General features: G+C 46.9%; 1 protein-coding gene across 1 annotated transcript in view; it reads right to left on the reverse strand.

Moving 5' to 3' along the window:
* The window catches only part of ICE2 (interactor of little elongation complex ELL subunit 2), an 823,034-nt gene that overhangs the window by 69,049 nt on the left and 729,856 nt on the right, over nucleotides 1-24,129 (reverse strand). The gene's annotated exons all lie outside the window — the stretch shown is intronic.

A 24,129-nucleotide genomic window follows, 5' to 3' on the forward strand; every position in this document is an offset into this window, starting at 1 on the left:
CAAAACGGAAAACCTGTACTTCTAAATCTGAAGTGCTTGGATCGTTTCCTGGTTGCACGTACCTGCTTGTTTCTCCCTGGTACAGATATTATTCCCACCAGTGCTGACTGCCAGACGGCGACCTGCCAAGCAAAAAACACCTCCGCCTTTACTCCACGCCCCCTCAGCACCATCGCCCTATATTATGCAGGCAGTATTGGCAAAACTGCAGCTTTACATAAACTCAGGAGAATCCGGAATTAGGAAGCCCGGGAGAGAGGATGGGTGTAGCGACCCGCAGCGAATTCAATAGTGACAGAACTAGAAACAAAGACGCAGCTTGCTGCTTCCTATAAGCCGTCCTCAGACTTTCCCTACATCGAACGGATATCGGCTAGAGATAACAAACGTGGGCAGTAGACACTTCGGTGCGGCTTTATTAGAGAAGGAAGGATTTGCCTTCTCAGTAACCAGTGTCCCGGGGTATGATTGTCTGTACATCAGTGTGTGAAGACACCCGCTAGTCTCAATGCAGATTTCATAGTGCCCACACCGCCATTCGCTCCCGCCCGCTTGTACAATACACAATTTCAATTCCCACCCAAAAGAAACTGCTGCAGGTTTATTTCATATAACACAGGTATGACGTTTATGGTGGGCCATCTTACGGGCGATCCAAAGCAGGCAGCCCCTCGCTGTACCGCATGCCTAAGGAGCCATCTTGCGAGTCGATGCTCTGACGGTGCAGCACATTACCATCTTCGTTATACTCCCGCCCCCCCTGTCAGGGCGGAGCGGTGTGGCACACCTCCGATCTGTTCAGGCCCCCCGACCGCCTGAAGGACTAACGGGGCGCCGTTGCGGTTTCCCGGAACCTCCTTCGGCTCCTGGTCCTTGGCTCAGGCACCCTTACTGTGCCAGGCAGAGGTACCCTTACTGTACCCTTCTGCCATAGAGGTACCCTTACTGTACCCGTCTGCTTCCAGATCGCCCTGTACTCCACCACAGCTCTGGAGGAGGCCCCCGTCGATGACAGAGCCCACCCACCCATTATGCTACTTGCAACCTGCCGCTGTCAGAGCCTCGTTTACGTCTAGGAGGAAACATCCATACCCAACCCGGACAAGTGCACCCCATCTTGCTCATAATACCCTTCGGTTCTGTCTTCTATGAGTGCATGCCTAATGAACCCCAGGCCCCTCTTTTCCATAAGCTTCTGCATGGACCTGTTGACCCTCCTGCGGGACTGCTCTATCGCAACCAGTGATCTAGCACCCCTCCAAACTTTGCGAGGGACAATTTCTGACCAAAATAGCTCAGTGGCTCCCAGCTTGTTGGTTACTGCTGACAAATCCCTCTGCATGGCCTGAATCAGGGCCCTTCTCCCCAGCGTGACCAAATCATTCCCTCCCAGGTGGATAATGAGGATATTAGGAGGACCACCCCTTCCCACCAGGCATTGTTCTAGCTTGTACTTCAGGTGACCCCATTTCATTCCAGGAACACCCAACCACAGGATCTGTGTCCTCGCGAAAGCCAAGCTCCATTTCTTGGATGTTGCCCATTGTTCCAACCTGGGAACATAGGAATGGCTCATCACCCACATGCAACAGTCAGCTGGAAAGAAGACAAGACAGTGTTCAAACAACAAAAAAGGGGAGGGGGGACTAGACACCGTTATGTTAACACACTATGTTTATTCGAGCACACTACACACCGTTCACTGAAAGACGTGATTGACACATATATACAGCGACTTGTTCACCGATAGTCGTAGCAGTCATAATACATATGATACAGATTAATAGCCATTTTGTACAGCAAAACACCCCAGCAAACCCTCCTAGGGGCGGATGTAGCGCTGGTAACAAGAGGATGACCACCTTCCTACCCTCTTGACTCCTTCCTCACCAAACCCCGCTTTAAATGCCGTCGTGGCTGCTCCAATCCTAAAAGAGGGGCTAGAAAATTTTTGCCCTGCCCCAGACAAACCTGCTTTGGCCAGGGCTGCGCCCATTACGCGTTCCAACTGGAACCTGGTCAGGGGTGACCCATCGGCATGTATGGGGAAGTGCCCTCCCAAAAGTGGCCTGATCATCAAGTATTCCCTGACCGTAACAACCGGGCAGTACCTGGGGTCCTCCAAAGCCTGTAATACTATTGTCGCGCCCCTCCCGGCCTGGTCCGTCTTGAATTTCCGAACCCTAAGCACCAGGGGGTCTCTTGCACAGACATCCAGCATATCCAAAGCTGCCCCAGATCTATCTGACTTGGATTTAGCCACTAACTCGCTTGCTCTAAAGGCGCCAAAGAACGGCAAGCAGAAGGCTGTGGAAAAAAGCTGGGCTTCAAATGCTGAACTGGTGACTATCGGCAAAGTGTCTATCATTCGCTGCAATGCAGGAAATTCAATTCCTACCCTCTTGTCGGCTAATCTGACCTCCTCCCGGGGCCACCCCTTGAGTGCTGCCCTAACCCAGAATGAACCTGTGGGGTCCTCGGCCATGTTAAGTTTGGTGTCATGCCTCAAGTCCGCCAGGTGGCCGCACACCCACAAATGTGCCTTGCCCGCCTCCTTGGCCCACACTACAAAAGCCTCAACCTGTTCTACCAGCCCTAACGCAGAAGCTCCCAAGGACATTATCACTGTTCTGAAAGTAGTCAGCTGGGCCGCATATCATCTCCGGGTGGCCTATTGGAGAAGGAAGGATTTGCCTTCTCAGTAACCAGTGTCCCGGGGTATGATTGTCTGTACATCAGTGTGTGAAGACACCCGCTAGTCTCAATGCAGATTTCATTAAGAGGGTGGCATACGGTTGAGAAGAATGAAACAAAGCAAACTAGTATGTATAGAATAATTCTAGGTCAGGCCGGGGACTCCGATTATGCTTTTTTACTTCGCTGTAATTTCTCCAGCAGTTTTAAAGCAATAACAACAATACGAATTACCATTCCCTGAACACCATGGACAAGGGGAGTTTCAACAAAACCATGTCATGAGCCGATAACAATGCAGTGCAGCCGGACTTCCTTCCACCTCTTTCTTCGCTGCTCCAGCGGCTATTTAGGTGTATAGCCCCATCAATTGACATGAACTTAATATCGGTTTAAATTGAGACTGCTAATTGTGCTTATTGCTATTGCGTCATTGCGATCTCTTTCTGCGGTATGAAGAGAGCCGCTTGCCAGTGTTGCGCCTCTTGTACCCCTTCAGCACACCTGGCACCTGGCACCAGGTGGCTGTGGTGTGGTCAGACCCTGTAACATGGCGCAGATAGCAGGGGTCCCCTCCCCGCAGGCGGCGCTTACCTTTTGAAGATTGGTAAGCATGAGCCATTCTAGCGGCGCAAGCGGCTTCTTACCCATGATTGTGTCTCCTCATGATTTGGGGTCAGTGAGTCATTGCTGTTGTACACAACCTTACAACGGGAGGTTTGTAGCTTGATTTACCCTAAGGATTTCAGAGGTGCGTGTCCCTCGGCTCGCCTCCTCCACTGGTCTCATATCAACTGCCTAAGTGCTTACCCTGAGCCCCGCATATTGAAAAGTATAATCTGAAGCCTGTGCCCTAACATATTAAGACTGTGTAAGATGGTGCGACAGGTAGCGTAGGGTTCTCCACACGCTCTTTCATAATTCATCTAACATATTAAGAGCCATGGAAGACCTAGAGGAGGGAGAGGAACTCCTCCCTGGGAGGACACTATATTAGAGGTGGGGTGGTGGACACATCAGTACAGAGGGCGGTCACCAGTGCCCTACAGCTCTTAGGAAGCCATTACTGCTCTTGGCCGCTAGCTAACCTGAATCCCTCAGTTGGAGGCAAGAACTAGGTTTCCTCCCTGGAACTCATGAATCGCGGGAACAGGAGGGCCAGAGTGCTGCCAAGTCAAATGCCAAACGAAAGAAAGAGCAGCCCCCCCCGTGACAGACGCCTTTGATAGGCTTTGAGAAGCCTTTCTACGTTGGCCTAAGTTGATACAGGTCATGACCACGAATCCCATGGAAGCACTGTGCCAACGTGATTGGGTTCCTGACCTTCTAAGCCCTGTGGGGAAATCAAGGTTCTAAAAAGGTTGACTTCCCAAGGGGCTGGGAAGACAGATAAAATGTTGAGAAATCTTGAAGGTCGGCGCCCGACCCAAAGCGTCCAAAAGCTGAGGCCAGTTCAACCAGATAAAACACCTTGGGTACGCTGGATCCCAAAGACCTCTCTCACCGTAAGCCCTCAGAGAGGACTGCTGCAGATAAGGTGGATCAGTGTGTTGCTAGCTGATTAAAGCAAACCATAACCTGAAGGGGGAAGAACCGCCTCAGATTTCCACAGAACGCCACTACTCAAAGGTAGCTTCTAAGATAAGGAGCTGAAGGAAGAACGTTCAGGGATCCTTTCCTTAAAGAGCTTAGGAAGTATGCATCGACTTTTGCTTCACTGGACAAGACACAGAACTCAACTCAACGCACACACAGAACTCAATTAAAAACATTCTGTCAAAAGCTTTTCAGTGGGGTTGGGAATGGCAGAAGATGCTCCTGCGGCTGCTCCCATAACCAGGGTCCTCTATGACCACAGCAGCTTTGGAGGCTTCATGCCCTCTCCTGGGTCCAACAAAGGCAGAGGGAACAGAGGATTCTTCAGGGGATCCGAGAGTAACCCCACCGCAGGATTCTCAGGTGAGTCTTAGCTCTCCAAGGAGGTGCAGATTGGGGGGAGGTTTGCCAATTTCAGTCACAAATGATGGGAGATAGCGAACAATGCCTGGATACTCCAGACTGCATCAGAATACAACATTTGACTCTACGGCTTGCCAAAGCAATGACAGAAACTGAGGCCTATCACCTTTTCGACCAGAAACTGCGATCTCATGGACCAAGAGGTAAGCGCATTGCTAGCCAAAGAAGCTGTTATCCAGTCACAACTGCATTCACAACGGTTCCTCAGCAAAATTTACCGGGTGGCAAATAAAGATTTGGGCCACCGTCCGGTGATCACCTTCAGCTGGAATTCAATGAATGGTTGATGCAAAAATGTACCCAAGCACACGTGAAATTAAATAAACATTCTTTTCAGAGTTCAGTCAAAGCACAAAAACACAGTAGAACAGTTCAGTAAGCTTTTTTTCTTTCTTTTTAATCAGTCTTCCTGATGTCAGTTTGTTTGCGGTTTTCCAAACCAACACGTGTTTTGTCTCCTCTTGCAATTTAGTACATGCGACTTGTTTACGGCTAGGTAAAACACATATATACATGGTGTAAGAACTCAATATTAAAAATTGTATAAAGCACAGACTTGGGTGAATACATGTGTTCCCAAGGCAAAGTCCAAGTGAGATTCTTTTGTGCCTCATTTTGTAATTGTCAATAGATTAGCGTTACATGCACAAAATATTTGATTTTGTGCGACACTTTTTGCATGAAAATTCGTTCGACGTAGTGCTCCTACATATTACAATGCCCAATTTATAGTTCACATTTATCCCAGAAGGTGCGTGCAGAATCTGGTTGGTTATGTGTTAGGAGTTACCCATATGTGTAACTCTGTGCTTTCAAATTCATCAGAACACACAGCTGCGTCACCCAGTGACACAACTGTGAAAAGAAAACCTTAATCTCCAAAACTTGCCATCACCATAACAGTGGCTGGTGCTAAAGTGTTTTTTATGCAATGATACTCACTAGCCTGTATGTATTCTCAGTTATATATTCTGTGAATACAAAAAGCAAAAAGGCAAGGAAAGTTTAAATACCAACAGGTAACCTGATATTCACAAAACATATCTACATACGCTAAAAAACTGGCCTTCACAGAGTCTAGGTACCAAAAAGTACATACTTTTCATGTGGCGATAATTCCAGGCCACATGGTCCCGTGGCGTGAGGAGAAATCATCGGAATCCAAATTCCAAATCTATTTTTAGGTTTCCTCCGATTATCGGTATTCCAAATCTGGGTAAGAAAGGGGTAAAGGACAACCCATCTCAATACCGGTCCCCATTTCAAAATACAAGTATTAAAGAAAGCCCCCTTAAGAGCTACGCACTTCGTTTATTTTAAATCAATGATTCTATAGTCTCCTACCTCTTCCCTGCCTGTTAAGCGCTTCCTCGCTCGTCGGTCCCTCACACGTTAACTCGTGTGCGAGTGCCGGCTTGTTCTATCGGACGTGTAAAATGCCGTATTTCCTGATCACATGATCACGCTGCGATGCGTGATCACGTGAGCCTGTCATTGTAGGCGCCATCTTAGAGGGGTCATATCGCCGAATATGATTATGAAAAAATCTCTTCATTTGGTATAATCTTTTTATGAAGCAGCGTTAGTTTTGTAACTAAAATAGGTATTATCAGTATTTGTGGTTCCCTTCTATGGTATTGATTTTTACACCTCCAAAATTGAAAATAATCATTTTGTTTATTTAATTTTCTAGCGTAATGGGCCCGTTGCAGCGTACTGCTCCTGATATTGCCCCTAAATTGTGAAGTGATTCCATGAAGGTCCTGCCTCCAGACCCCAATCTCACAACATTATAGTGATGTGGTTCATTACTTCTAAACACAATCTGAATCAAGGAATCCATACTTGCCTGAACAGTTATTTATATCTCCAACCATGATTATTTTTATTACGTTCGTTTACTTAGTGAAAGTGGAGGCCACATTGCAGCGTACTGCACAGGATTACGCCCCCTAAATTGTAAAGTAACTCCATGAAGGTTCTGGCTCCAGATTCCGGTATATTTTGCAATCTGTTGACCATTTTACACTCAATAACATATTGATACATTGCTGATAAAGTAGTAGTATAAGGTATCATTATTGATTAAGACATCTGAACATCTCATTGTGTATTCATTGCACAGTTAGGTAGTGTGTATGGAATCAGGTAAAAGTGTATTCATCTACCTAAAAAAATAGTGCATCTCTTGGTCCACATTTATCCAAGATAACCTTTCTTGACATAGAACTGTATGTCAAAGATGACCAAATACACAGCAGGCTCTATCGCAAGAGCACAGCTAGCAATGCGGTCTTACATGCTTCGAGCGCCCACCCCTGAGGGAGGACACTAGAAAATGTAAAAAGCACACCAAGATCAGAATGATTACTAATTATAACAACCTCTCAAGTGTCCTTAGTAAAAGTATGAATAGGTACTAACATATCCTAAAGGAGGACAATGCACTCAAAGACGCCATTGGCAATAAACCGGAAATAACATATAGGAAAGGAATGTGTCTGAGGAATCTCCTAAGCCCTACTACCCCACACAGAGAACAAATACCGACTGGCTAATTCACCGATCGGTCGGTTTCTTTGGATGCGGGCGCTGCACAGCTTGCAAATGGGTCCAGAATAAGAAACTTGAATTCAAGGGCCAGGGAGGTAAACAATACAAGATCAAAACTAACAAACTGCAGCACAAACTTTGTAGTTTATATTATTGAATGCAGATGCCACAAAATATACGTGGGACGCACCATAAGACCCTTAAGTGAGAGAATTGGGGAACACATGAGGGCAGTGAAACAGAGTGACCGTAGATACCCTACTTCAACACACACTGCAGACTGCCATGCACAAGGACAACACAAGGATTTCTCATTTTTTGGGATAGAACCGACCATGAGACACCCAATGGGGGTGAGGGGGGAGGGGGGTAACAAAGAACTACAACTACGCAGAAATGAGGCATCCTGGATCTTAAAATTGCGGCCAACTGAAACGGGGATAAATGTGGACCAAGAGATGCACAATTTTTTAGGTAGATGAATACACTATTACCTGATCCAATACATACTACCTAACTGTGCAGTAAATACACAATGAGATGTTCAGATGTCTTAATCAATAATGATACCTTATACTACTACTTTATCAGCAATGTATAAATATGTTATTGAGTGTAAGATGATCAATCATGTTTTGATGTTTCTTGACTGTCACTCACACATAATAGTCACTCACGAACTTATATATGGAATAGGCATATACATAGCCATCAACAGGTAAGGATAACTTTATTTAGATTGGGTTTACAAGTGATGAACCACATCAATGTAATGTCATGAGATTGTAGTGTAGATAACATATGGCTCGAAATATATATATCCGATTGCAAAATATACCGGGATCTGGAGACAGGACCTTCATGGAATTACTTTACAATTTAGGGGCGTAACCGTGAGCAGTACGCTGCAATGTGGCTCCTTTCACTGAGTAAACGAAATTTTTAAAAATAATCATGGGTGGAGGTATAAATAACTGTACAGGCAAGTATGGATGCCTTGATTCAGATTGTGTTTAGAAGTCATGAACCACGTCACTATAATGTCGTAAGATTGGGGCCTGGAGGCAGGACCTCCTTGGAATCACTTCACAATTTACGGGCAATATCAGGAGCAGTACGCTGCAACGGGCCCATTACGTTCGAAAATTAAATAAACAAAACGATCATTTTCAATTTTGGAGGTGTAAAAATCAATACCATAGAAGGGAATCACAAATACTGATAATACCTATTTTAGATACAAAATGAACGCTGCTTCATAAAAAGATTATATCAAATAAACAGATTTCATATTCATATTCGGCGATATGACACCTCCAAGATGGTGCCTACAATGACAGGACCACGTGATCACGGGTCGCAACGTGATCAGGATGTATGGCATTTTACACGTCCGATAGAACAAGCCGGCACTCGCACACGAGTTACCAGTGTGAGGGACCGACGAGCGAGGAAGCGCCTAACAGACACGGAAGAGGTAGGAAACTATAGAATCATTGATTTAAAATAAACGAAGTGCGTAGCTCTTAAGGGGGCTTTCTTTAATACTTGTATTTTGAAATGGGGGCCAGTATTGAGATCGGTTGTCCTTTACCCCTTTCTTACCCAGATTTGGAATACCGATTATCGCAGAAAACCTAAAAATAGATTTGGAATTTGGATTCTGATGATTTCTCCTCACGCCACGGGACCATGTGGCCTGGAATTATCGCCATGTGAAAAGTATGTACTTTTTGGTACCTAGACTCTATGAAGGCCAGTTTTTAGCGTATGTAGATATGTTTTGTGAATATCAGGTTACCTGCTGGTATTTAAACTTTCCTTGTCTTTCTGCTTCTTGTATTCATAGAATATATAACTGAGAATACATACAGGTTAGTGAGAATCATTGCATAAAAAACACTTTAGCAACAGCCACTGTTATGGTGATGGCAAGTTTTGGAGATTAAGGTTTTCTTTTCACGGTTGTGTCACTGGGTGACGTAGCTGTGTGTTCTGATGAATTTGAAAGTGCAGAGTCACACATATGGATAACTCCTAACACATAAACAACCAGATTCTGCACGCACCTTCTGGGATAAATGTGAACTATAAATTGGGCATTGTTATATGTAGGAGCACTGCAACGAACGAATTTGCATGCAAAAAGTATCACGTAAAATCAAATATTTCTTGCATGTAACGATAATCTATTGACAATTACAAAATGAGGCATAAATGAATCTCACTTGGACGTTTCTTTGGGAACACCGGGAAACCCACTGCCGGTAGCTGTGCGCAATACAAGTTCAATAAATAATAATAATAATAATAATAACACATGTATTCACCTAAATCTGTGCTTTATACAATTTTTAATATTGAGTTCCTTTGTTTTTGTGCTTTTACTGAACTCTGAAAAGAATGTTTCTTAAATTTCACATGTGCTTGGGTAAATTTTTGCTCTGATCTGCTGGTTCACCACAGAGATTAGGGGAGGCAGGTGGTTATGTTATGTTATGTTATGTTAAGGTAGGCTTATAAAGCGCTCTGTCACCGTGGGTTTCCTGGTGCTGATCTAGTGCTGAGGGGAGCAAGGGAGATTAGCTAGATTGTGGGGAGAGCCATGTTTTTAAAGATTTGCGAAATAGAATGAGTGGATTGGAGGATTTAAGCAGGGGAGGGAGAGAGTTCCAGAATTTAGGGGCCAAATGTGCGAATCTCCGGCCTCCGGATCTGCAGAGTTTGATAGAGGGGACAACCAGGAGGTGAAGGTGGGAAGATCTGAGGTTGCGTGAAGGGCAGTAGGGACTGATAAGGGATTTCAGGAAGGCAGGGCAGGGACCGGTTAAAGATTTGAAGGTGAGGCAGCCGATCTTGAAGGCTACCCTCGAAATGACAGGAAGCCAATGCAATTTGGTAAGAAGAGGTTTAGCGGATTGCCATTTCGGGATCCCGAAGGCCAATCTCGCCGCTTGGTGCTGGACGATCTGTAATCTAAAGAGGAAGGTCTTAGGCAGACCGTGGTAGATAGAGTTCGAGAAATCCAAGCGGGAGAGGACGAGAGCCATGATGACTTGAATCAGGGCTTCGGGAGTCAGAAGATAGGCCACCTTCCTGATCCTGCGCAGCTGATACATGCAGGAAGAGACCACCATCCCTATCTGGGGCTTGAGGGATAGCTCGGAGTCAATGGTGATCCCGAGGCTCTTCACCGAGGCCACAGGGGTGGGGGGAGGGCCAAGTTCAGCCGGCCAGAAGTGCGGACCCCAGTGGGTGGAGCTCTTACCAGGTAGGAGGAGCTCCGTCTTCCCGGGGTTCAATTTAAGTTGATTCTGGCTCATCCACTGGAGAATGTGGGACATAACCGCCTGGAAATTAGAAATAGCAGAAGAAGAATTAAGAGGAAAGATGAGTTGCAGGTCGTCAGCGTAGTTAAAGACGGTGACGTCCCACTGCCTTAGAGAGAAGAGAAGAGGTCGGAGATACAGATTGAAGAGAAGAGGGGATAAGGAGGAGCCCTGGGGGACCCCGCAGAGTGAACGCTCCCTAGGTGCCCTGAAGGTGCCCAAACTAACTGTCTGAGACCTCCCGGTCAGAAAGGATTCGACCCATGCCAGCGCCAGGCCCTGGATGCCGGCCTGCTCGACACGGTGGAGAAGGATGTTATGGTCCACCGTGTCGAAGTTCTCCCTAACCCTGGAGCACCGTCACTAATATTTGAGTACATGTAGGAGAGTAGGGTCTGCAATCCTATGATCACCCCAGATTTTTGCTTTTTGCTTCACTGGTTTACGACTTCTCTGGCTGTGGGCCTGCTAATCAGACCCACAGCCTTGCTGTTCTCTCACTAAATTGACACGTGTACCTTAGGTGCATTTACCAATTGGTACTGGGCCACCTTATCAGACCCTGTAACTCAGGGCATAGGTGTGCCTACCAGGGGCTGCAGCATGTATTATGCCACCCCTGGCTGGCCATCTAAATCTGACACAACTGGCTGCACGACAGCTGGGGCAAAGTGGTTTAATCACCCCTTGCTTTAGATATAGTATACCTATATCTAACCCTAAAATGGACACACAGATTCCTATCAGTCACTCCTATGGCAGGCCTTGACAATCCTGAAGGCAGAGTGCTTGGAATCGTGTGAGATGGTGCTCTGGCATGAGCTGAGCCCGTTTGCAGCTTGCGGAACCAAGTCCTAATAGCTGTTCCATGATAACGCATACCATATACTCTTAAGTGCATTATAATCCTCGCGGTTATATGCCAACTCTGGTATCGCTTTATCAAAACATGTCGAGTAAGGTGTCATACGAATTGGAATACTAACCCCTCGCCAATTCTGGCGACGGGGTTAGCATTCCACCCTTCTAGAGGGACACGACATGTATGTAACTGTGAACCCCGGTTAAAGGTAACTCGAGCCTCAGCATCACAAAATGGATGCTGCCACAACAGACACAAGTCTGACCTCCTGCTGCTGGGAGTCCTTCCAGCGAGGGAGGCCTGGACAAAGGGTTTCCTGTCGGGGGCGGTGCTAGCACCATCCCAGACAGGGTTTTGTGTATCCTGGGTAGGCAGGACTTTAGAGGAAGGTGACTGCAAGTGGCACCCCGGTGCTCACTATGCATATGCCGGCTAGAACCAGTTCCAGGGGCACACCAGCCCCTGAGCTGGGGAAAGTCCGGCATGGGAGAGGGGTGTAACCACCCCCCTTCCTCGTCCCACCCATGGGCAGGACCTACTCGTGTGCCAGCCCCTTTTCCTAGTATAAAGATAGGAGCGGCCCCCTTCCAAATTTAGATCATCTTTGAATCCTGAAACTACTTTCTACGAAAGGAACTCAAGACTTCTTCCTAAGATTTCTCCCTTGTGACTAAGGAGTAGTCACCCTGCACCCGCAGGCACCATCTAAGAACACTGCGGTTTGCTGCACGTCCTTCCTCCGGAATCCGACCGACCAGCACGACGAGAACTGGCTTCCCTGGCACCTCTGACCTCTACCTACATCGTCAGCTCAGCTGAGATCCGTGGGTGTGACGAGACCTCGAGGGACCGGCCATCTTCAGAACTGCACGACTCTTATCCAGCATGACCGCCGAGGGATCCTAGAGTGAGTGCTTTGGGGTTCGAGAAGCCCTGACCCTGAGCAGCTCCAGCACCGAAGTCCAGCCCCCCAGCATCCACCAGATCTGCGTGGGGCCCTTCTGCTCTTTGCTGCTCACCGCGTTGTCCGGCTACTTGCCTGCTGGCTTGTGGCCCTCTTGACGACGCTCCGCGACGACAACACCGCTGGTCTGGTTGCTCCAGACTGGCCCTTGCTCCCCTCCAACAGAGGAGCACCCTGGACCCTACTATTCCACTCCAGACGCCATTTTAAGTCCACCACGTGGGCTTGCATTTGCCAAGACTTGTTGCACCAATCCTGGGTCCAGCGACGTCGACAGCAGATCTCATCGTGGGACAGCTCGCACCTCCATCCTGGTCGCCGACAACGCATCCTGGTCCGTGAGACTGCAGAGCCCAGCGTCGCCCACTCACCTGGTCAAGGTGACTCCATCCGGAGCCATCCTGGTGCCCATCTAATCACTGGCTAGTGATTCAGAACTTGGTCCCCTCTGCTTACAGGTGTCTTCCATCTTAGATCCAGGCTTGGATCCCTCCGAATCTCTTCACTGGTCGCCTGCCAGCAACTTCTTCTTTCAGGCTCCATAGACTGCAACGAGGATTCCCGACGTCTTTCCAGACCTATGCATCCACAGCCCCTGGGCTAGGTAAACTAAGCATTTCGGTGCTCCAGCATAGCTTTGCTATCCAAAGGTCCAGATCCTTTTTCATTTCAGCTCTACCTAGTCGGATTCGTCCGATATCACTAACTTTACGAAATCTAGCATCCATAGACTTTGTCCCGCATCCCGCGTGAGAGTGCACACACTGCTCCTTCAATCAATGGGGGTGGGGAGAAGGAAATTAACGATCCAACCATTTTCCTTTGGCTCAAATGTTTAAATCAGTGGGGGGTTGGATCACTTGTCCTGCCAACCTGGATTACTCAGGTATTCGGTACGTCCCTCTGTAAAAAACCCTCATACACTCAAGGTGGAATCGTGGGTAGCGGTATATCTTGATTCTCCGCTGAATTTATCGAGTGTCTGCATAATCACAGGGTTCTTTGGTATGCAGCCTCCGCCCGGAGGTAGTCATCCAAGGTTGTGTGCAGTAGTGTCCAGTGATTAGTGAAAGTGGTGAATTTAAAATAACTCGAAGAGCCAGAGCGTGAATTTTATTATTCTGGATTCGAGCCAGTGAAGTTGAAAATATTGTTGGTATGCGTTTCTGAGAATTATTAGGGTTCTCTTCGCTACCTATTTTCGTGAGTTAAAAGGTCGACATGTTTCAGCCCTTATTCGTCAAAGTGATCGTCGGGCTTTCTTCAGGACCAGGTGAGGGGGTGAGAAGGGATCTTTTATGTCCCCTTCTTTATGAGGTCAATTTATGTGCCTGTAGAAAAAGGGGGGGGGTGTCAGTTTAAGGGAGGGTGTTATACGGGGCATTTTCTATATACATAAATTCACCTATCTTTTCTGTGCTTGAGGTAAATTATTCATTAAATACTTTAATTACCATTCATAGCTTTGCCATAATCCTGTCTTGGGTAACCACATACCCAAAATTTGCCAATTAAAAATTCACAGTACTTTAAGTCACAGAATTGTCCTACGATATTTTCAACTTCACTGGCTCGAATCCAGAATAATAAAATTCACTCTCTGGCTCTTCGAGTTATTTTAAATTCACCACTTTCACTAATCACTGGACACTACTGCACACAACCTTGGATGACTACCTCCGGGCGGAGGCTGCATACCAAAGAACCCTGTGATTATGCAGACACTTGATAAATTCAGCGGAGAATCAAGATATACCGCTACCCACGATTCCACCTCGAGTGTATGAGGGTTTTTTACAGAGGGACGTACCGAATACCTGAGTAATCCAGGTTGGCAGGACAAGTGATCCAACCCCCCACTGATTTAAAGAAGTGCACACACTGCACCCGATCTCCCTAGGCCTCCTGCTAGTAATCTGAAGGTTCAGTAGTCAAGTCCTAGCGATCCCAAAGCCTATTGGAGTAGTACTCACCTGCTAGTAATTTCGCATTCCACTTTTAGAGTATATGGTTTTTCGTGCCCATCTGGCATTTGCGTAAATTGTGCGACTTTGTGTATTTTCTTTAAGAGCTTTGTATGGTGCTTAGCGCCCTGTCCTCATAAAGAGTCCAGGGCTGTTGTGTTCTAAATAAATATACGTTTATTTTCATAACAACTTGTGTGGTGTCCTTTCACTTGGTGTTCAAGGGGTATATGTGATGGTATAACAGCTGGCTTAACACGCCCTCTAGAGCCTAGCCTAAAGACTGCTCTTGTCCATGCTACTAGGATAGCTGGTCTACGGTTGACTTACAACCAATCATCAATATGGGTTGTTTGGACTGATACATAGTGATCACTAGAATAGTGAGCAATGCATATCAGGCCAACTTCTCACAGTACATATTAATAATTTCAAGTGTAAACGCCCGGTAGCGCCTATAACCTATACCACCGATTCCACTTTTTCAATGAATAGTTGATCTTCTGCCATTTCAAGATGGCGGGAATCCATATACTTAGGGGCATACTTTTCTGCAGGACTGGAAGGTGAGATTAGAACTGAAGAACACCTTTCTGACGATTCCTATCCTCGCACCCCACCGCAGATTCTTCCTATTCATTTTGAAGCAACTAGGTGTATGAATTTGCAGCTCTTGCTTTTGGACTTTCATCAGCTACTACGGTCTGTAATGGAATACCTCAGAACGATGGGAGTAGGACTCATCATTTAATGGGAATAGTTAGCAGTGACAATTGCCCTTCTGTACGACCTAGGGTTCCTAATCAACAGGAAAATCTCAGTGGGAACATCACCATCAACACACTCCTGGGTGTAGTGATAGACTCAGAAAAGGAAACCCTAAAATTCCCAAACGGAAAAAGGCCGTCATCAAGAAAAACTGTGGAAAGCCTTGAGAAATCCCAATATATCACTGTGACAGATGGCTCCTTGGTAGGACTCCTTTACGTGTCTATTCAGGCAATCTTTCTGGGGCCGCTGCACAAACGGGCCCTTAAAAGATTAAAGATGACTCTACCCTGGATCTCGTAATAAGAGTTAGATGCCAGTGGGTCAGGTGGGGATCCACATGTAGGGAATTATCCACAGCAGGGAGATGGTCAGAAGAGGAACTTGCCTTGCACATCAACTGCCTGAAACTCCTGGTGGGTTTCTTCACAGTCCAATGCTGGATGAAGTGAGCTTTTGCGTACTTCTAAAGATAGAAAACATGTCAGTGGTAAATCACACCAACCACCTCGGTAGGACGAGAGCCAGAGCTATAGCAAAATTAATAAAATATTTTGGCCTGAAACAATGCATAGCAGTCACGGCAGAGTATCTACCAGGGGCTCAGATATAGACAGTGGATTGGCAATCCAGGGACATCAGAAACTCCATTGCATGGAAGTGTCTGCTTGAGGTGTTTCAAGAAATCATAAATCACTTGGGGTCTGTTTGAGACAGATCTTTTTGAATCCAGCCTGAACCATTAACTTCCTCACTATGTCAGCTGGAGGCTCAATCCCAGAGCGGTAGCGACAGACACATTTATGTAGGAATGGTGTATAGGGACCAGTTACTCCATTCCTCTGTTCTCGATCACCATGGAAGAGGCTAAAGTGAGGCACCTAGGGAGCGTGTATAGTTCTCATCACCATCACTACAATCTGGAGATGACAAGTGTGCTTTCCAATTCTGATGGAACTTTCCTCTGATTCACTGATGCATCTCCCACTCCTTCAGAATATTCTGCAGGGTCCTCTAGGACATCCTCACCGGGAAACATCATTTTCAACGAAGGCTTTTCTACGCGTGACGTTTACTACGAGGCACTTACCTCGCAAACGTCTTTTCCACGCGTATGCCTTCAACGCCAGTCTTTGCCACGCATATACGTTCTGGCTAGGGGGTTGGCGGGGGTCAGCTGGGGGAGGGGCTGGGGGGGCTGGGGGGGTCTCCCCCCCAAAAATAAACAAAGGAGCGGGTTAATTAAATAAAAAAAACGCACTTCAGGACCAACGAGGTAAAAGGAAAGTGCCTCCCCCAAAGACGTGCCGTTACGTCAAAATAGCAGTCCTTTTTTAATTTTGGCAGACGTGTTTTGACGCTTGTTTCGATGGTGGATGGAAGTACGGGCGGCTGGTGAAAGACAGGAAGGTGTCAGGTAAGAAAAAAATCTTTATTATTTGTGTTTAATGGAAGTTAAAATGCGTGGTGTAATCGATCGTTGCAAATTCCAGCGTGGTAAAGCCACTTGCGAACTAAAATTCGCGTGGTATTGCCATGCGTGGAACTTGTATTCGTGGTAACATCATATATTCATCCTCACCACCTAGTAGTGGAAGGATAATTGAAGTTTATGGCATAGAGGATTACAGGGAAAGCTGAACGATCCCTGGTCTTTCAAAACAGGTTGAGGAGCTTATCAGGCAAGCCAAATCAGAGAGTACTGTCAAACAATATAGATCAGCAAAGGGGCAATGGGCCTCTTGGTGTCTGGAACAAGGGGTCAACATTGTGCATGTACTGAATTTCCTAACTGAAATTGCACCAGCAGGTGAAACTTTCACGTCAGGAAATTATTTACATTGTGTCATCTCTGCAGGTCGTGTCCTTGTGGAAAGGACACCCTTTAGTCTGTAGACTCCTTATGAGTGTGATACTTTGCATCCTTACAGTCCCAAAATACACTGGAAAGTGGGATGTTCCTAGAGTATTGAATTTAGTTCTATCATGACAATAGAATTAATACTTTTCTCAAAAGGAGCTAACGAGTAAGCTTGTGATGATGCTATGTTTGGTATCATGAAAGCGTGAATCGGATGTCTGTGCCCTGGAATTAGACCCTTCCAAGCGTCGGACTGCCCCCGGACGTCCGTCGTCATGGCGCGCGAGTACGTGGGACGGCAAGGAGCTGCCTGATCTGCACACGCGTCATATCAGCCCGCAGTTAAGAGGTATGATGTTTACTCCTTCGAGTCACCTATTGTATTTCTAAACGTACTAAGGGTAATACCAAACGTGTGACATGCTTAGAATTTAAAGATTCTCCCAAATGATCTGTCATACAATGCCTCAAAACTTATGAATCAATGACTGAACAGTTTACAACTACTGGAACTATTCAGATTTTGATTGCCATAAATAAATACAATATGGTGGTTTTCCACACCAACCTTCCCTCAATAGCTCAGATGGATTATGCAAGAAGGAGGTATAGATAGCTCCATTTTCGGAGCATATTCAGCGAGTGGAGCAATGGCCTCCACAGCTTTCAAGATGAGGGCTCGTTTTGAATATATAATGAGAGAAGCAGACTGGTGTTCAGAATCCACTTTTTTTTTTAAATAGTGGAAAATGTGGCCTTTCTTGTAAGCTGTAAACTAGTATCATCTGAGTTTCCCTCCTGACATAGTATAACAAATTACTAAGCTGTTGAGGAAAGTTTCAATTCTATTAAGGAGAAGGAAGCAAGGATGATGCGGCAATTTTATACAGGATAACCACAAGAAGTAGTAATTGGTGTACCATAAATAATATTTCTCTTAAATTGATGGGTTGATTGTATTTTCAGTAATAATGTATTAAATCTGATTTTAAGTATTTAGCATGGAAAGTTAATACGCTGTGCTGTCTTAATATTGACATGTTTAGTTACCACTGATGACGCATTATGTCTGTGTTGTGTAGATGTAGTGAACAAGTTACTTACATTCGGTAACACCTTATCTAGTAGACTTTCTTTCTAGCCACAGATGTCTTTCTTTAGAATTATCCCGAGGCGTCTTACTGGATACAGAAATCCTTGAGCCCACTTGTAGATGGCGTCATTCGTCTCTGCTTCAGCTTTGTCATCTGTGCAGGAAGTGACGTGCACGGTGCCTATATAGGCGCTACCCCAGCGCTGACATCAGTTTCTTTCCACAACCATTTTGCCACACTAATAGCATGGAAAAATGAAGGATGCTGATGTACTGGTGTGTAGCACTAAGAGCCTGAGAAGGGTGACCCTATGCACAAATCCTTTGCAGAGTGTGGAAAATGAGAGGGTTGGTAAGGAATATGCTGCTTAATCGAGTCTCTGCCAAATAAGGAATTACTGAAGATAAGTAACTAGTTAATCTGATAGCGATTTCTAGCTGCAAGTTCCTTACCTTAGAATAGATACCCAAGCAATAGCTTCCCGGAGGTGGATCTAGAAACAGATTAGACCAAAAAGTCATGTAGGACCGATCGGGCAAGGTGCCAATCACAAAAGAGCTGACTGTTCAGGCAGTAATGCTCAGTGAATGTAAGGGGGATGTGAGAACACTGTCTCATATGCTAGCACAGTTCGCATTATGGCCAATGCAGTTCAAAATTAGCGCTTACTTGAATATTAGTTTTAGTATTTCACCAGAGTTGGTGCAGGTAGTTCTTTGCATCTCTAGATACTTTATGGATTTTATCCGTCATCAGAAGAGATCAGAAACAAATTTGATCAGGGGTTGATGAGAATTGTTCCAAGGTCATCTCAGGTCTCAGTACTTCTCAGAGGCACACAGGTGCCTCTCCAAAATCTCATCAGCTCACTGGCTCAAGGGAGCCTTTTTAAACAGAAGGGGGATGGGAGCACACTGCCTCACATCCCAGCACAGTTCGCCCATTTGCATTATGGTTAATGCAGTTCACAATTAGTGATTACTTTAATATTAATTTTAGTATTTCACCAGAGTTTGTGCAGTTAGTCCTGTTCATCTCTAGACACGTGTTTCTCGATTTTATCCTTCATCAGTAGAGATAAAAAAAATTATGAGATGAGATTAAAGTGTGCTCCCTCCCCCTGTGAGCCAACAAGCTGACTATCTCACCTGGGATGCACCTGTGTGCCTGTGGAGTGGTAGTGTGACCTGTGAAGACTTGGGCAGCGTTTCAGCAACCCCAGGTTATTTCTTTCTGCTCTCTACTACTTCTGCTTCCAACTGATGAAGAGATAAACCCCCTAACATGTGTCTAGAGATAACAACACTACCTGCACCAACTTTGGTGAAAAACTACAGCAACTTTGAAGTAAGCGTACAGCTTTTACCAGAATGCAATGGGGTGAACTGTGTTGAGATGCAGTGTGCCCCCTCCCCACATGTGTTTAGTGAGTGTGTGCAGATATGCCCAGGTAGCTGTCTGAGAGATGTCCAGGACAGGGACTCCGCGAGCTAACGCAGTGGTTGCAGCATTGTCTTTACTGGAATGAGCGTGCAATCTCTCAGGGGGAAGCTTCTTGCCCAACGCACAGAAGATTTTTATGGAGAGAACTTTCCATCATGAGATGGTCCTTTTCTTCACAGCCTTTCCTTTCTTCGCTCAACATACCCAACAAAGAGCTGATCGTCCACCCTGAACTCTGACAATGAGGCAGAGCAAAGAAGACAGGCAAGGTGAGATTTTGACCCACATGAAAAGGTGTCAATACTTTCGGGAGAAAAGAGGCACAAGTTCTTAGGACTGGTTTGTCTGGGTGAAATGTTGTGTAGGGAGGGTGATCAGATAGACAGTGCTTGCAGTTCTCTGACCCTTCTGGCTGATGTTCTGGCCACCTGAACCGCTGTTATAATGGCGAGTAAACTGAGTGGATAGTTGTGTAGAGGTTTGAAAGACCTTTAGAAAAAGAGTCACAATGGGGGACTTGAACAAAGACAGTTAGTCCAGCAACCAAAAGAAAGTCGAAATGGCTGAAAGACACACTTTGACTATGCCCAAAACAGAGCCCTGCTGGGCTAGACAAAGAATAAAGAAGAACACTTGGGATAATCGTACAAAAAGATGGTCAACATTTTTCGAGGCTTACCATATCACAAATTTGCCCCAATGACTGGCATATATCGCCATGGGTGAGAGAAATCTGGCTACCAGAATAACATTGATGATTTTGCGGGGTGGGGATAGTTCAATAGCTGTCAACTGTTGCCACTCAATCTGCAAGCATGAAGGCGGAGCGTGTGCAGGTTCGGGTGTTGCAACAGAAGATCCTCGCAAAGGGGTAGCATGATCGGAGAACAGATGCTCATGCTCAGCAGTACTGGATAACAAACTCTCCGTGCCAAATCTTGAGCCACAAAAATGACTTGAGCCCGGTCATTCCTGTTCTTCTAGATTACTCTGGGCAGGAATGGTATCGGTGTAAAGGCGTTCAGGAGGCCTGAACTCCACTCAAGACAAAAAGTGTCTCCGAGCAGGAGCCACCTTGCAAACTACAGTGCACAGAACTGCTGACACTGCTCTTTCTCAGTGGTGGCAAACCGATCTAGCCAAGTTTCTCTCAAGTCATGGAAGAGACCTTGCACCACCTCTGGATGAAGATGCTATTTGTGATCCGTTAGGATTAGACAGCTGAGTTTGTCTGCTCTGGCGTTCAAAAAGCATGCAAGATGTTGAACAGTGGGGCTGGAATGTCCCAAGGGTGGTGGTCGAGTGAGACGTAAACATTTTTAAAAAAAATTAAAACAACTTACCAGCGAGCACGACACAACGGCATCCTCCTCCTCGATGGTCTTCTCTTCTCGAGGGAGGCAGGCAGGCTCCAAACTCCCTTCACCAATCCTAGCGTTGCTCTCACCAGCATGACAGCAGTGCTAGGATTAGTAGGAGTGGCCTCAATTGACGCTCTACAGCGCTCTGGAGGCTTCTGCTTTCTCTAACCTAGCTGTTTTAAGACAGCTGAGTTACAGAGATTTTTTTTAATATAATTCTTTTTATTAACACCTTAGGAGCGTCGAACGTTCAGTGCCCAGTGCTGAACGATCGAATAACGGGTGCGGCCCCGTCGGACAACGGACGTGCGCAGCACTGGCACGGTAGTGCTCGCGACGACCGTTGGCCGACTGCAGCCCTTAAAGGGTTAAACACAAACAAAAAATAACACACTTACAATAAGTGCACTGGACTGCCACTCTGCGCAGTAAATCTGATCACATCCTCCTAGTGAATAAGATCAACAATAATGTCTGACTTCGGGTTCAGGGATCCTCCAGCACTTCCTGGTCTTCCATTGCCACCGGGGATGAGCAGATTTCACCCCTATAAACATTCCAGGGTCCCCAAATCTTCCCCCATTTCTTGGGCCTACCCCTTGCCACATACACAGTCCGCTCTCTAAACATACACCAATCCAAATCGTCCATCCATTTCCCGACCGTCGGTGGCTGAACCGCCCCCCACAGTTGAGCTATATTACGCTTCGCAATACTACATGCCAACGTGGCCCACATCTTTCCATGGGAGGGGAGATCAGTCGGGTCCCAAACATTCAGGATGCAACACATCCCCTCCAACTCAAACCACACTCCCCACACCTCCCTAACCTTGGCAAGAATAGCAGACCAATACCCCCGAATGAGGGCACAGTCCCACAACACATGAAAGAATGTTCCTGACTCACCACACCCTCTCCTGCAATCGCCACTCACAGCCAAACCCATTTGCACCAACCGTGGGCCAGTCACATAGCAGCGATGGTAAATCTTTAATTGAACCAGCGGAAGCCTCATCTGAATGGCTACGATCCTCGGAGAGGCCACTGCCTCCCTCCAGTCCTCATCATACAGATGTATGTATGTATTGGCATACTTGTATAGCGCAATGGCTGTCACCCGAAGGGTATCCTGGTGCTTAGACTGTTGTAACACATACATGATGTTTCCAGCTACCGATCCATTTACAATATTCTCGGAAAAAGGTATGCTTTTAAGGCTTTCTTAACCTCTCAAACCCAACGGAGGAGAGTTCCACACTCTCGCTGCGGTGAACCTGAAGGACCGACCACCCTTCTGGGACCTCAGAATCTTGGGCAATACACCAAGCAAGCCGAGGCCGAACGGAGTGATCTGAACCTGGTATACCAAGAGAACAAGTCCTGCAATGGAGACGGACCTTGTCCGTGAAGAGCCCTGAATACCAAGCACAGAGCTTTAAAATCAATCCGCTGAGGGACTGGCAGCCAGTGAAGGTCCCTGAGTGCCATGGCTGAAGAGTCAGAACGTTGGCGCGAAAGTGCCAGTTTGGCGGCGAAATTCTGTACGCGCTGCAATTTTCCCACCAAGGTCGCAGGCGCCCCAGGAGTAATGCGTTACAGTAGTCAAGCCTACTTAAAATTAAGCTCCGCACTACCTCTGGTCTAACCTGCACAGGGAGCATGGGTAGAATCTTCCGCAGCGAGCAAAGCAGTGCCATACAAGTGGCCACCGTTTTATTCACGGATACGTCTAGCTGCAGGCTGGAGCTAAACATAACCCCCAGGTTTCGAACGAATTCAGCAGGCAAGCTAGTGCCCTGAAAGCAAGGAGGCCAAAAATCCTGTGGAAGAGGCCTAGGGGTACCATCCATGGAGCAGTGCAGCACCTCGGTTTGGGAGCTGTTAAATTGCAAGGACTTGTGGCTCAACCATTCCGCAATCCATCCGCCGTCCACTGGTCCCTCAGGGCCACCAAAGGATCTTCCAAGTGGTTAACTAGCTTTCTATAGATCAGGGAGATCGTTTTCGTCGGGAGATGACCATACGACACTCGATCCTCCAGCGGGGAGGCCACAGGAGCGTCGCACCAGGGGGGATGTTAGCTAGCAGTGCATGCCTAATCTGAAGGTAACTAAACCTCTCGCTCCCCTGCATCCGATAGTGTTCCTGTAGGGTCTCAAATGGAAGGATACCATCCTTGCCCCATAGATCCCCAACTCTGGAGATCCCAATGAGGTCCCATTTATCGAAGCCCTTGGATTTCCATAGGCTGCCCAAGCGTTCCAAGTTCCAGAGGGGGGTTGCCAACGTGATCTTCCCCTCCCACCCGAGGGAGCGGGTAGCCTCCTGCCAGACCCCAACTGCCACTGCCGTCGGTCCCACCACGGGAAAGCGTCCCCGTCTTGCATATAATGCCCTAGTAAATTCTCCCCCGGGAACCTGGCCACGGTCCATTCTATAGCCGGGGTCCAATGGCGAACCGTATATAACCTGATTGACCGCCGCCAGCTATGACGCCCAATAATACTCCATAATATTAGGCAGACCAATCCCGCCATCGTACCACGGCAATGTCAATTTCGCAAACGCAAATCGGGGCCTGCCCTCCCAGAGAAGTTGTCTCTGGAGAGCCTCAACCTCCTTGAAGTACGACGGGGGAACCGGATCCACAGAGTTCTGGAGCGCAAAGAGGAAACGAGGAAGGGCCATCATCTTAAACAGAACAGCTCGACCAAGAAGAGAAAGGGGAAGCGACCTCCAGCGTCGCGCCTAAGTCGAACCAACGGAGGCAACAGGTTATGGGAGTATCTGCTCCGAGGGTCCAGGGATATAAAAATACCAAGATATTTAAATCCCTCCGCTTCCAATTTAACCAGACAGCGTGGGGGAATCTCCGGGGGATCACCGCTCAAAACAAACAGGACCGACTTCGTCCAATTAATGGCAAAGCCAGAGTATCTACTGAACACCTCCAGGATGTCTAGAAATGCCATAAGTGAAGCTCGAGGGGAGGTTAGGTACAAGAGAATATCATCCGCGTAGAGCGATATCTTGTCCTCCCAGTCGGGTGTCCATCGGAGCCCCCTAATCGATCTATCCCAACGAACCCACAGCCGCTAGCGGCTCAAGCGCCAATGGAAAGAGCAGCTGGGAAAGAGGACAGTCCTGCCTGGTGCCTCTCCCCAGCGCGAAATCAGCTGATCTGTGATTATTGACGACTACTCGGGCCAGCGAAC

Source organism: Lissotriton vulgaris, chromosome 2_1, assembly GCF_964263255.1.
Source record: "Lissotriton vulgaris chromosome 2_1, aLisVul1.2, whole genome shotgun sequence".
In the NCBI taxonomy this organism is placed as follows: Eukaryota; Metazoa; Chordata; class Amphibia; order Caudata; family Salamandridae; genus Lissotriton; species Lissotriton vulgaris.